Source organism: Erpetoichthys calabaricus, chromosome 6 (genome assembly GCF_900747795.2).
Source record: "Erpetoichthys calabaricus chromosome 6, fErpCal1.3, whole genome shotgun sequence".
NCBI lineage: Eukaryota > Metazoa > Chordata > Cladistia > Polypteriformes > Polypteridae > Erpetoichthys > Erpetoichthys calabaricus.
In genome coordinates, this window is record NC_041399.2 from 111,476,536 (window position 1) to 111,489,305 (window position 12,770).

At 36.0% G+C, this 12,770-nt stretch overlaps 1 protein-coding gene across 1 annotated transcript in view; it reads left to right on the top strand.

Moving 5' to 3' along the window:
* Positions 1–6,155: 6,155 nt before the first annotated feature.
* The window catches only part of si:ch211-191a24.4 (uncharacterized protein LOC100150331 homolog), a 91,579-nt gene continuing 84,964 nt past the window's right edge, over positions 6,156–12,770 (top strand). Inside the window, exon 1 of the mRNA XM_028803857.2 lies at positions 6,156–6,296. The gene's annotated coding sequence lies outside the window, so the exon portion shown is untranslated. The remainder of the gene's footprint in view (positions 6,297–12,770) is intronic.

Here is a 12,770-nt window from a genome sequence, read left to right on the forward strand (position 1 = left end):
ACAATAGTGGAATAACTTAGGATAAACAAAGTTATTTGACTTATTCAAAAGTGATCAACAGTTTTGTTAAATGAAATTACTGAGTGTATGCTGAATAAAATGCATATATGTTGATTATATACCTTCACGTCAGATGAGAATTTTTTCTCAATTAACTCAATCCAAAACACAAAGTGGCTCATAACTGCTAGAATGGTTGCGGTAACCAGGCAGCAGGTTACTATTTGACCTCTTCTGATTAGCTGATTACTATTATAAATGGTGACACTGAGGATGGTCCACTGGCAGCATTTATCAACTGCAAGGTCAACAAACAAAATACTCATTGATTATAGGCTGCCTTTTTCCCTCCCAGACAAGCAGACATGTGCATTAAGATTAGCCTTTTTGGCCTGATTTGAATATACACCGAAAAATAGGTAGACATAATTGGGCCGCATTTTGGTAAATTGTTTGGAATACAAACCTAATAACTATGCAATTTAGGCCTATTTGTGTTCTCATTACAGGGTGTGTTAATATTTTTATTGATGTGAACAAATCAAATTGTTTAGGCTTAATAGCAGGTAGGGTTATGTTCAATCAAATATGGTCAACAAAAATGGGCCTATAAAAATATTCAGTGAAACAAACATTTCTGATGAACCAAAGATTAACTACAATTTAAAAAATATTACATTTTAATACATATCAATATGAAAATCATTACAATTCAGTTGCCTGGATCTTACGGGCACATTTATTCATCCTTTGGGGACACTTCTAGAACTCTGCCATTTTTACTGACAAGCTAAAATTTTTAGTGACTCTTAAAAGAACAGTTTTACACTCACTCTACTCAGCAGACAGACATTAATGCGTATGACCTGGGAAACGGTGGTGAACGAGCGCTTGGGAGAGCCCCCTGTGGAGTTTTCGCTGTGGCAACGAGCAGAAGTGGTGGGGAGAGGTTGATTTCGTCCATGAAATTTTCACGCGTTACAATTTTTTTTACAGACAGTCAAATGTTTTAATGGACATGTTTCAATTATTAATATTTTACAAATGGTTGATAACCCTACCTGGACTCCATAACAAAAGTTTCAGAAAAGCCCCAGATATCCTGGGATGTGCTCTGAAGTTTTCAGAGCCTAGAAATGCCTCTTTATGCTCGCACTGAACCTAATATTTAAGAAGTTTGTATCATAAGAGCTTTAATTCATAGGCTGTTCTGTTTGTTGGTGCCAATTTTCAAATGACCAGTCCCAGAGGCGAGGGCTGCTATTTGCTAACAATGCATCGATAAAGTCTGATTGCTAAAAGTCAGCAGCAACATTTTTAAAAGAGGAACAAAGATGAAGAACATGCAACGGTGCACACAAGAGTACTTTTTGTAAATAACAATCAGTCCTAAAAATACATAGGCAAAACTTGTAAACCTTGTGCGTATCCTGTGCAGGATTAATAAGGATGGATGGCCTAAATAGTGCAGGTACAGGTATAGGTTTGTGAATAAGGTGAGTGTCTCTTTAAGAGACTAATTTACCCATCTGTATAAATTGGTCCAGAAGCAGACTCAAAGCAGGTGTGTGAAGAGAGCAATGGTGAACTGAAGTCTGCAGTAAGGAAGCGAAATCCGTGCCTTAACTGTTTCTTTTTATGATACAAAATGGGGCTTGTCATGTTTTTTCTTTACTCTTTTCACAATGTATATGTTAGATTGACTTGCTGTACTGCCTGTTTATGTATTGTTTTCTTCTGTTCATCATTTCACTAGAGTTATTTTTTGGTTTGTGGGCTTTTAATGCATATTATGAAGTTCCTTCATATTCATAGAAGCCTTTATGAGTTGTATTGTATTTTAGTTACTTCCATCCATTATCCAACCCACTATATCCGAACTACAGGGTCACGGGGGGTCTACTGGAGCAAATCCCAGCCAACACAGGGCGCAAGGCAGGAAACAAGGGCGCCAGCCCACTGCAGTGCGCGCGCGCACACACACACACACACACGCACACACTAGGGACAATTTAGGATCGCCAATGCACCTAACCTACATGTCTTTGGACTGTGGGAGGAAACCAGAGTACCTGGAGGAAACCCATGCAGACATGAGGAGAACATGCAAACTCCACGCAGGGAGGACCCGGGAAGTGAACCCAGGTCTCCTAACTGCGAGGCAGCAGCGCTACCCACTGTGCCACCCTTTAGTTACTTTGTTGTTTGTAATATGTTTATGAAGGGCATGAGAATTTGTTTTAAATGCCGGACTTGTGCTACACCTGGTAACACGAGGCAGGAATGGTGGCTCTACGCTAATTGCAGAAGCCAGCATAGAAGGAGCTCCATTAGCAGCGGCAGCAGCACTGATTACTTGGGACAAAGGTGTAGACTGCAGACTCCGTACTAGCTGAGTGAATGCATGACTCTGAAATAAATATTACTGGTAATAATGAAAGAATATAAGCGGTCATACCCACAGGTCATGTGTGATGTTTTATGCTAAACAGAAAATCTTACTTTCATATCAAATTAGAAGTGCAATGCAGCACTTCCATTAAGTGATGAAGACTATGACACCCTGAAAACATCCCCATGACCTTCAAGGCTTAATAAAAATAAGATGCTTGTTAACGGTTTGCTAAATGGTTAAAATGTGATGTTTAATGTCTATTTGTTTCTTACCAGGATAGTGCATAACAAAGGCAGCATCACAAAGCCTGCTAACTTGTCATTTTAATAGTTCCTCAGAGGGAGAACATGTAGCACCCATTAACACCAGGTAAGTAGCTTGTGGTTGATGCAACTATTCTCAAAATAAACAAGGAGATGTAAAATAATGGTATCATCACTATGGAAATACACCAATGTATGCATTTTGTGAACTACACTTTCAGTAGTTGTCCACCCATAGGACATATCACTCCTCCATTTTGAAGGCATTTTGTCTTTTCTCAGTATACTTTTGTTCTGTATACATTCTGGTCATTCATAAGAAAAGGTATATGCATGCTGATTTTGGACTAAGATATTTAAAGTAATTTTTTTTTTTTTTTTTTTTGTTAACGGGACCCATCCAAATGTACAGCCCTACTATCAGGACAGCTTCTTTACTACATGTAGATAAGTTCAATACCTGTTTTCATGGATGGTTTCCATGATTTGGAAATCGATCATGTGTGTGTGGCCTACTGCTCTTTGTCGGTTTTCCAACTAACTACATATCAGTATGTAATGAACACGACAGATAATGTAGCAAAGTAACCATTTGCCCTCACAATATTGTATTACTGTAATATGCATTTTGTTCAGGTTTAAGTCTTGCTTTATAGACCATCACCAAGAATGGGGATTCACCTGGAGGATAAATTCTACACTGATACTTCTAAGCACCAAAGGATATAACACTTTTTCATGTGCTGTCAGTAATTCTTGAAAATGTATAATATCACAAAACCACTGCTAACTTGATGCTTTCATACTTTTCTAATTCAGGGTTGGAACACTAGTGCTAACACTAACACCAGGCAAGTAGCTTATGAATGATGTAGCTAAAATTAAGGATGTCCTCACTATGAAAATACACTGATTTATGCATCTGGTAAACTTTACTTTCATAATAATTGTCAATCAAGGTTTGTCCTATTAATTGCCAGGTTTTGTAATGCGGCTCTGACAAGCTGCAGTAGGTCTGGACCCTGGGGGATCCCAGCAGAACTTGCTTGATCAGAATATACTTGACAGTTGGTATTGTGTACAAAACACAGTATCAATCTACTTGTATAATTTTGAATTTTACATTAAAGTTCAGGAAAACCATGATGGTGATGCAGAAGATGAAAGAGGAGTTCACAAAAACACTAACATCAAACAAACTAAACATAAATATGCATAAAGCTGTACAACTCATATTTGTGTATATTTCATTTATGTAATGTATGTGTGCATATATTTACCTACTTTATAACAGGTCATTTTAACCAATTTTGTATGTGGTGCTAAATATCTATAGGTAGTCCTTACATTGACAGTGTTTTCATAGTTCAGAATTTTTTTTTTTTTTTGGTCTAGTAAGACTTTGTTGCATGAAAGCTATGTTTGTATAATCTGTGCTGGTTGGCTCTAATAAAAATGTCAAGAATTTTTACTAAGTGTGTTTTAGTCCAGTTAAATTCTATACATGAATGGTGGTCATTTTAATGGGCTGCCAACAATATTTTTAATACAAGATAAAATACTTGCAGCTAAAGGGCAAATTTCTGTCAGCAAATGCCATCCTGCCACCCAAGAACCAACACGCCAGCTGCCCACTCTTTCCACTAGCAGGCCGCCAGAAAGCTGATGTGCCAAATTCCTGTGGACCATCAGTGGTAGCCACTGGTGGACCACTATTTTGGTGCTAGTGGCCTACTACTAGCCCCTGGACATATGCTATCAGAGTTGCTTTTAAAATATTTCCACATTCAAATTATTTGGATAAATCTGACTGCCATATAATCTGGCATAATATATTACATGGTCTCCAGTTTTCACAATGAGGAGAAAAGTGGCGTCTTCTGATGCAGTAGGTTTGCCGGATTATTGAAGACAAATTGAAAACATTTTTCTCAGATCCTTTACACAAATGTACAGTCTTTATTCTTCCCACAGTCTGTACAAATGAATGTTGAGCTTCAAAACTCTTTGCAGTTACTGGACAAAGAGTGTGGTACCTTAATGCAAAATATCTACATTCATACTAAAGAATTTTTTGTTAAATTGCACATTCCCCCAAGACTCCCTTTTGCCCTATCCTCTCAATTCCCCAATGGAAAATGTTAAAATACCTGATTTAGAAAATGTAATTGGCAATTTTAAGTCAACCAATTGCATAGTCTGAAATGTAGTTACTATGACCTCCAATAACATTCAGTTGCATTAGATTCGTAAAGCCAACATATATGCTAATTTTCATTTCAAACAACCTAAAGCAACTGAGTAATGGTAAAACTTCCCAAACATTATTTTAAAATCTGGAAAAAAAAGTTAATTTTGAATAAGCACAACATCGACTAACTATGTGAAATTACTTTTGTGAATGTGGTGCTTAAAGCAATTAAGTATTGTTTTACCGCAAATTACTGTATACTTGTAAATGCGATACCCTAAGAATTTAAGTCATTTGTCTTATAAATGGACCTGCTCTGGTGTCTGGATGGTTGCCAGTTCAAATCCCGTTACTGCCAACAGGGATCCTACACCGCAGGGCCCTTGAGCAAAACCCTAAACTTGAAAATTGCTCCAGTGGTGCTGCACGATGGCTAACCCTGCGTTCTGTCCTCCAGAGGTCATTCAAAATGATTTCCCCTCGGAGATTAACATAGTATATAAAAATAATTTAATAAAACAAACCGTAAAACATGCTCCCGTAATAACAAATAAGCCTAAGACTCTTGATGCTTTTTACTTTCCCGTATACGAAGCAGGCCTATAGGGAAAGTATTGTAATCGTCCAAAAATTCGATTTCGAGATTTTCATAAATCTCGACGTTTTAGATCTCCCTGCGTCCGAAAATATCATATTTGGAATTATGTCTACGGTATCTATGCGTGTGTGTATATGTAAACACGATAACTTGAGTACGCTTTCACTTAGGTCCACCAAATTTTGCATACAAGTATTACCGGTAGGTACAAAACGTAGATTTCTAACAACTTTGGGGCTATTTCCGCTAACCAGAAGTAGTACCTTTTTATTTTCTTGGAGCTGCAGAGTCCGATTTATTCAACTTTTATAATAATTGTTCAATATATTAATTTGATGTGTTGTTGATGGTTCTTTAATGTACATAATATAAAAATATAATCGTTGTCTTGTGGTTTACTCCTCAAATATCCATCCCAATATCTGAGTATACGAGAAACTCTAGGGGAGACCACTCCCGATTTTATTTTTTTCCTGATACATTTCATTCTAATGACACAAACGGGGGAAAAAACCTGCCGAGAAGCAGCGAGCAATCCGGTTTCTCCAGTTTCTCGATTCTTCACTTACCTGCTGGGGGCGGGGCTGTCCCGCGAAACTTGTCGATTTGGCCCCGCCCCATTTTAAGTGAGAACTCGTCCTTTTAAACGGCTTTACAGTTTTGATGGGTGTTGTCAGTATGGTCAAACGATGACAATAAGTGACTGCTTCTTTTTTTCTCATTTTTTGGTTTCGCTTTGTTTATTACTTTTTTTCTGGAAGTGTGAAGTGGTTTCGTGAGCGTCATCGTGACTTTCACCGCAAAGGCAGGTGTGCAGCTCGGTTTTCGAAGCGACGAAGAGTGCAACAGGTGAGCTGGGAGCCAGCCAAGTTAAAAAAAAAAAAAAAAAAAAAAAAAAGTTTACTTGCTGTCAAAGGAACTACGATTTTTATTTTCATTAGCCTTATTTAATTGTATGTAGTATTTATTTTCTGTTCTCGAAGGCGTGTCATATATACTCCAAATCGAGGTACTAGTTTTAATTTATTTGTGCCTTTCTTTTGTACTTTTTTTTTAAGTAAATAAGGTTCATCATTCAAGTGCATTTCTATGCGGAACAACTAGCGGGAGGCTGGGCTCAAATAAGTAACGAGCTTTAAGAAATGGCAGATCTAGGTTAACTAAGTCTTCACACTTTGTATTTTGGTTGCCTTGCAAACGAAGTGAAGGCAGTGTGAAAGAAAAAGAAATGCATAGAACCACTGAATAGATGGAAAATCTTGCCAGCGATTTGTGCAGGATGCAGAAATGTTTACAGAGACAGCGTGTTTTTCATATTCAGCTTTGTTTTCCTTATCCAATAATAAACACATACTGTATTTATTACTCGGTCTGGAAATTAATACTGCGGTTTGATTTATTGTAAGAAACAGTTTTAGGTACCCCAGTCATACAATCCTGCACATGTTTTGGATGGACAAGGGAAAGTAGCATATCTGGAGAAATACATACTGAGAGAACAAGCAAACGGCTCGCAAATGCGTTTTAAGCCTTCTTACCTTGGAACCGTGAAGCAACATCAGTTACCAATGTGCTGTCGAGAACAAATGTATAGGAAATGTATTTTTTAATAGAAAAAACATCGGGGTCAGTGGTGGATAACATTTAAAGATATGTAAAATTAATTAATTGCAATATAAGACGTTCATTTTTGGGGGATGGTAAGGGGGTATTCTAATCGGTGTAAAATTATAAGTAGAAATGCAGGACGTTTTCTGCTTTTTAAAAACTTATTTCAGCAGAGGATCATGATGAGATGGAGCAAGGCGTAACAAATTCCAGACAGTATGTCAAAGTATAACAAATATGGATTAGAGCCTCCAGTTAAGCCATTATGTGTCTTTAGAATGTGACTAGTAATTCGTTACATTCTTTTCAGGGTCTTCATGTAATATGGAAATAAAAGCAACTCAAAAGAAAAACTAAAATAGTGATGAAAGGTTTTATCCCTTCAGTCTTGCACTGAGGCAGATCCTATACAGACAGCATCAAAGCGTTATCCCTGGATAGGGTACATCAAAAATATATATATAAATTAAGTAATATTTTGAGTGCCACAAAATTACTGATAGATTTATAAGTATGTTTTACATTTATTTCCTGTCCACTTTATTTGGATTGCCTGTTTTTGCCTTTACAGAAAGTGATAGAATTTCTCAAGAAGCAGTTTACCACATCAAGTAGTGCAGTACAGTAGATAATGCTGCCACCTTACATATAATGCATCCTGAATTTTGAGTCCTGCACCTGGATGTCATCTATGTGAAGTGTACACATATCCACCCATGCATTTGAAGGGGGGGGGGGGGGGGGGGGAATGGGGTCTTCTGGTACTCTGGCTATCGTTTTATATCCCACAAGTACTGTAAGTGTGTGTGTGAATTTGCCTTTCTATGGGCTGGTGCTATGTCCTGCCTTGTGCTCAGTGCTGCTGGGATAGGCTGTTGTCTTGTGTGATTAGGACTTGGTTTAAGCAAAAGTGAGAATAAGTTGAGTCTGCTTTCAATAATGTTATAATTTGAAAGAGCTGCATTTTAGTTAAATACAGTAGTTGCACCAAGTTGCCATTATTATTGTGAGCTGAAACTCAAATATGCTAATAAACAGAGGCTTACTGTATTAATACACTTCACTTTTAACCTCTTGGAAATGGTAGTTATTGTGATTGTTTTGTTTTTATATTATTCATTTTATTCTCAGCTATTCACTGGTGCAACTGCTTTTGTCAGGAATAACATTAACTATCTTGCTGTTAACAAAACAGTATCTGTAACGTCCAATACCAGAAGTTATATTAGGGGTTCAGGCAGTCCAGTTCTCAAAGTGATGGGCGATTTAAATGTACTATTGTTAAGTCATTTTGAAATATTACGGCTTCATTGTTTACCAGTATACTGGAAATGGTTCAGCTGTTTAAATAATATTCCTGAAAATAATAATAAAATTTTAAAGAAGTGTAGTTTGTGCTTTAATATTAAGTAGTTTAGGTGTTTTTTAAAATTTAGATTTGATAAACATTATTGATCCTAAAGGGAAATTTTATAAGGTCATTGGGGCCACAAGTTTCCCTGTGGGTTATCAAAAATCTGCATTTTTGTAACTGAAATTAAATAAGGTACCACATAAGCATATATCACTGTATACTGAAATTTTACCAGACTTGGTAAGAATATTAAAGTATATGGATTCACTGTATACTCCTATACATTATTGGTCTGTTAAAAAGGTTCAACAGTGTTATTCACTTTGTTCATCTAATTTAAGTTAACATAATAATTTGTATTGATATGACATAGCTTTTTCTAGTTATGTTGACATAATTCTCTTACATGTCACAGTAACACAATTAAATTACTTTGAAACAAAACCCATTAAATTATGTTCTTTTAACAGAAGCTTAATCAGCCTTTGTGATTGTTGTCCTTAATTGCCTCGCATACAAAAATTTGTTTAATGCTCAAGGCATGGTATGTCCATTTTCAATATACACAGTTGAATTAAATTAGGATATTCACATACATAAAACTTATCTTTGCATAAAGATACACCCCTTTTGTTGCCAAACACCTTTGTACAATTGGAAAGACTGCTAAAGATGTTTAGTAAACTAATTTTTTCCCAGAATACTGTGGGGTGGTTGTGGAGGCTGATTTATGATAGTGGGTTGTTTTTGGATACACTGGCAAATTTGTTGCTCACCTTGCAACAGAAAAGCATCTTTACCTTTTCTTTGCCTGCTATACAACATTGGTATTTAGTAAAATGAAACCTGTTTATTTTTAATTTAATTACTTTAAATATAAACTGTAAAAAGAAAATACTGTACATTAAAAGTAATAAAATAATAGAATTAGCTAAATAAATAACTTGATGCGCATTTTTTGAAAAATGGTTGTAAAAAATTGTTAAAATATTATGCCTTATTGACATGAGTCATATAGATTTAAGAGAACATGAACAAATTTCTTTCATTTTACATAAAAATAGTATTTAATTTCCGCATATATTAAGCATAATTAAATCATTTCTGATAAAAACAATTTTATTACATTCAACTGATGTAAATATTTTTAATCTTATTTTGACATGTCATTTTTTTCAGTGCTTGTAGAACCATGGCTAGACCAAAAAAAAAAAACATTTCATGGTATATTACAAAACTTTATTATGCTCATGGTTATTTATAGAGCCTGTCATCTAAATAAAGATTCTTTCTAGAAACTTCATGTGGATAGACCAAAAATAGTTCTGCTGTGGCATCAATCTAAAGAAAAACTTTGGAACCTTTATTTTTAAGAGTGTATTTCTAAACATTTTGACAATAATCATGTTGAATAATCTATATACAATGTGTGTGTGTGTGTGTGTGTGTGTGTGTATGTATATGTGTGTGTATATAAAATATATACACACACTGTATATAATTTTGTAAGAGGGACGCTATATAGTGCCTGACCTGACACTGATTGGACATGGGAGGCACGTGTAAAATAAATAATACACTCCCCCTGAATATAGTGTGCAGGGGTGTATATAATACCAACAACAACAACTTGGAAAGCTTGGGCAATAATTAATGATAAGCAGGATTTAATCAGTAAGCAGTCAAAGGACAGGAATATTTGTTGTTTAAGATGTGTGCATGAGTCCTTCCATGGAGAACTATGTCTCTTTCAAAATGCTTTATTCATAACTGTTCTTTATTTGAGGTAGTTTTTTCTTTCATATATTACATTGTTTTTTTTTTGTTTTTTTTGCCACATGTGATATGTATGTTGGAGAGCTACAGTAATCTGATATTCATGTAGTTTTTGAGTTCATGAAATTGCATATTCTGTGACAGGCCACTTGAAAGGATGGGTAGCACTTCTCCATTTCCAATCTCTAAGCACCTTTGTTTTCCTCTATATTGAGCCGCCTTTTCTCATGGTAAGACTTGCATTTAGCTTCTAATTTAGAAAGCATTAAATTACTGCTTTGTACAAGTTAAGTTGTTTAAATTTAAGTAATTTATCTTGGTGCAGATAAGTGGAAACTTGGAGATATTGTTTATAACTACTAGGGGGCTTCACTCACCAACCCCCCTGCCTGCGCTACGAGCCAGCAAATTCACGTCTCTGCCACTCGCAGTCAACAAAACTTGTAGTTCTCGCTGATAGGCCTTTCATTGGGAAGAAACACTACTTTTCCCTGATGGCAACACTAATTAGACGATCTACAAGTCTGACTGAAAATGTCCATATATTCAATCTCTTTTCGATTTTACATTTTCGTCAATATTGCATTGAATTTTGATTCTGTGTTTGGAATTGCATCATGACAATGCAACATATTGCTGCTCGTGAATGAATATCATTTCTTTCTTTCTGCACAAACTGTCTGACAGTAGCATTCACACAAATGAGAAATGATTGAACCGTGTGCGTGGTTGTAAATGTTTTAGATGTGGGCAGGACTTGTTTATGCCAAAGTTTCCTCTAGGATTACAGTTTATAAAAAGTAAGCTCCTCTGGCAATATAGAGATAAAATCTCAGTAAATGTTATTAATGTAAGTAAATTTCCATTTACATTCTAATTACACATTTTACACTGCCATACTGTCTACCTATCCAGTAAGCAAAACAGAATAGAAATGGAAAGTAATGCTTTTACAGAGCCACATTCACTTTTACTGGAGAGCATCTGGGATCAAAATGTATCCCAGCACATCTTAAATTTAAATATCCCAATATTTTTTTAAGCAGGTATTAAACTAAACGGAACACACTTACGCCAAGGAGACAGATGGAGCAAAAAATGCCACAAATGCATATTTGTTCATAGATTCTGTTTTGTAGGTGCCGGCTTGTACAGTACGAGATTAATGATTGCATGTTTAGTGCCATCACAATAGGATAGTGGTTCTTAGACTTTTTACAGTGCGAAAAACAAAAAAACAGATCAACTTATTATTTTGTTCTATAGGCTCACAATAAGTGTGTTTTGGATTCTGTAATGTATGAATTGCCTGTAAGAATATTCACAATGATGTGCCCAACCTACATATAAGATTACATAAATGTGTAGCCATAAAATGTTTAGAGCCCTTCGACATTGAAATTACAATGAAAACACTAAGCCTCTTAAACTAGGAAGTAAGTGGTTGTGCTAAAATACAAATGAGGAAAATAACACTTAAAACATGATTAATATCAAATAGATACCAAGATTCTTGCCATACCCCCACCCTTCCACCCCAACATTCAAAAAATGGCTGTTTCTTAATGCCAGTGTGCTATCACTATAAGCATTTTTCCTTTTCTAAATTAATTTTACCTCTGCATCAAGTTAGCCACCCCAAACCTTTGAAGGCTTTCTGGCAATAGTGACACCAGGGTGGACCTTTCTCAGTGATCATAAAAATGCTGCATCTCCCAGACATTTCTCCTGCTGCCTTATTTATTTATTTTTTTTAAATGTCTCATTTACATTGATATACTGGCCTGGAGTTCTTGTAGCCACTTGCTAGGCCTTCCAGGAGGCAACTTGTCTGGGTGTCTATGAAAAGACGCCCATCCCATTCCCCAAGCATTGTAAAAGTCTTCCATCTTTCTTCTTTGGAGATTCCTATTGGCACTGACCCCTACTTTTTCTACCTTGGTGGACCTCTTGCTGCTGGGGTAACTTTCATAACTGCAGGAACATATTCTCAATAAATTAGTGACAACTTGCCTTATACACAAAAGGTGTGTTGAGACAGCATAGTGGAGAAGTGGTTGTATAGTCTGATCAACCAGTGTTTGTGGAGTGTGTACATTTAAATGGGTATTTACATGTTTTTTCCAATGGCTCAAATGTATAGTATAGGTTGACTGGAAACTCCCAATTGTTCCAGAATATGTGAGAGTTTTTGAAGTATGAGTATCCCAGCCACACACTCTTGGCCTGTCCTGAGTTGGTTTCTGTCTGCATTCAGTGCCTTTAGGATAGGCTTTTGGCACCCTGAAATTGGATTAAGTGAGTTTAAAAAATGAACGCATAATTGAATGTATGTCTATATATTCTGTCACTGCAATATTTTGCCAGTTTCCAAGCTTTCTTTACTATAGTTTAATTCTATTTGTTTGGTTATATGATGTATACTTAGACACATCAAGGGAGTATTGCAATGACAATTAAATATATAGTATATCAGGGGTCTCCAACCTTTTTTTCCCCGAGAGATACTTTTACAAAATGAAAATGGCTGAGAGCTACTCATGTTTTCTAACGTTTATTCTGATAGCTTATTTCAACCCAAACAA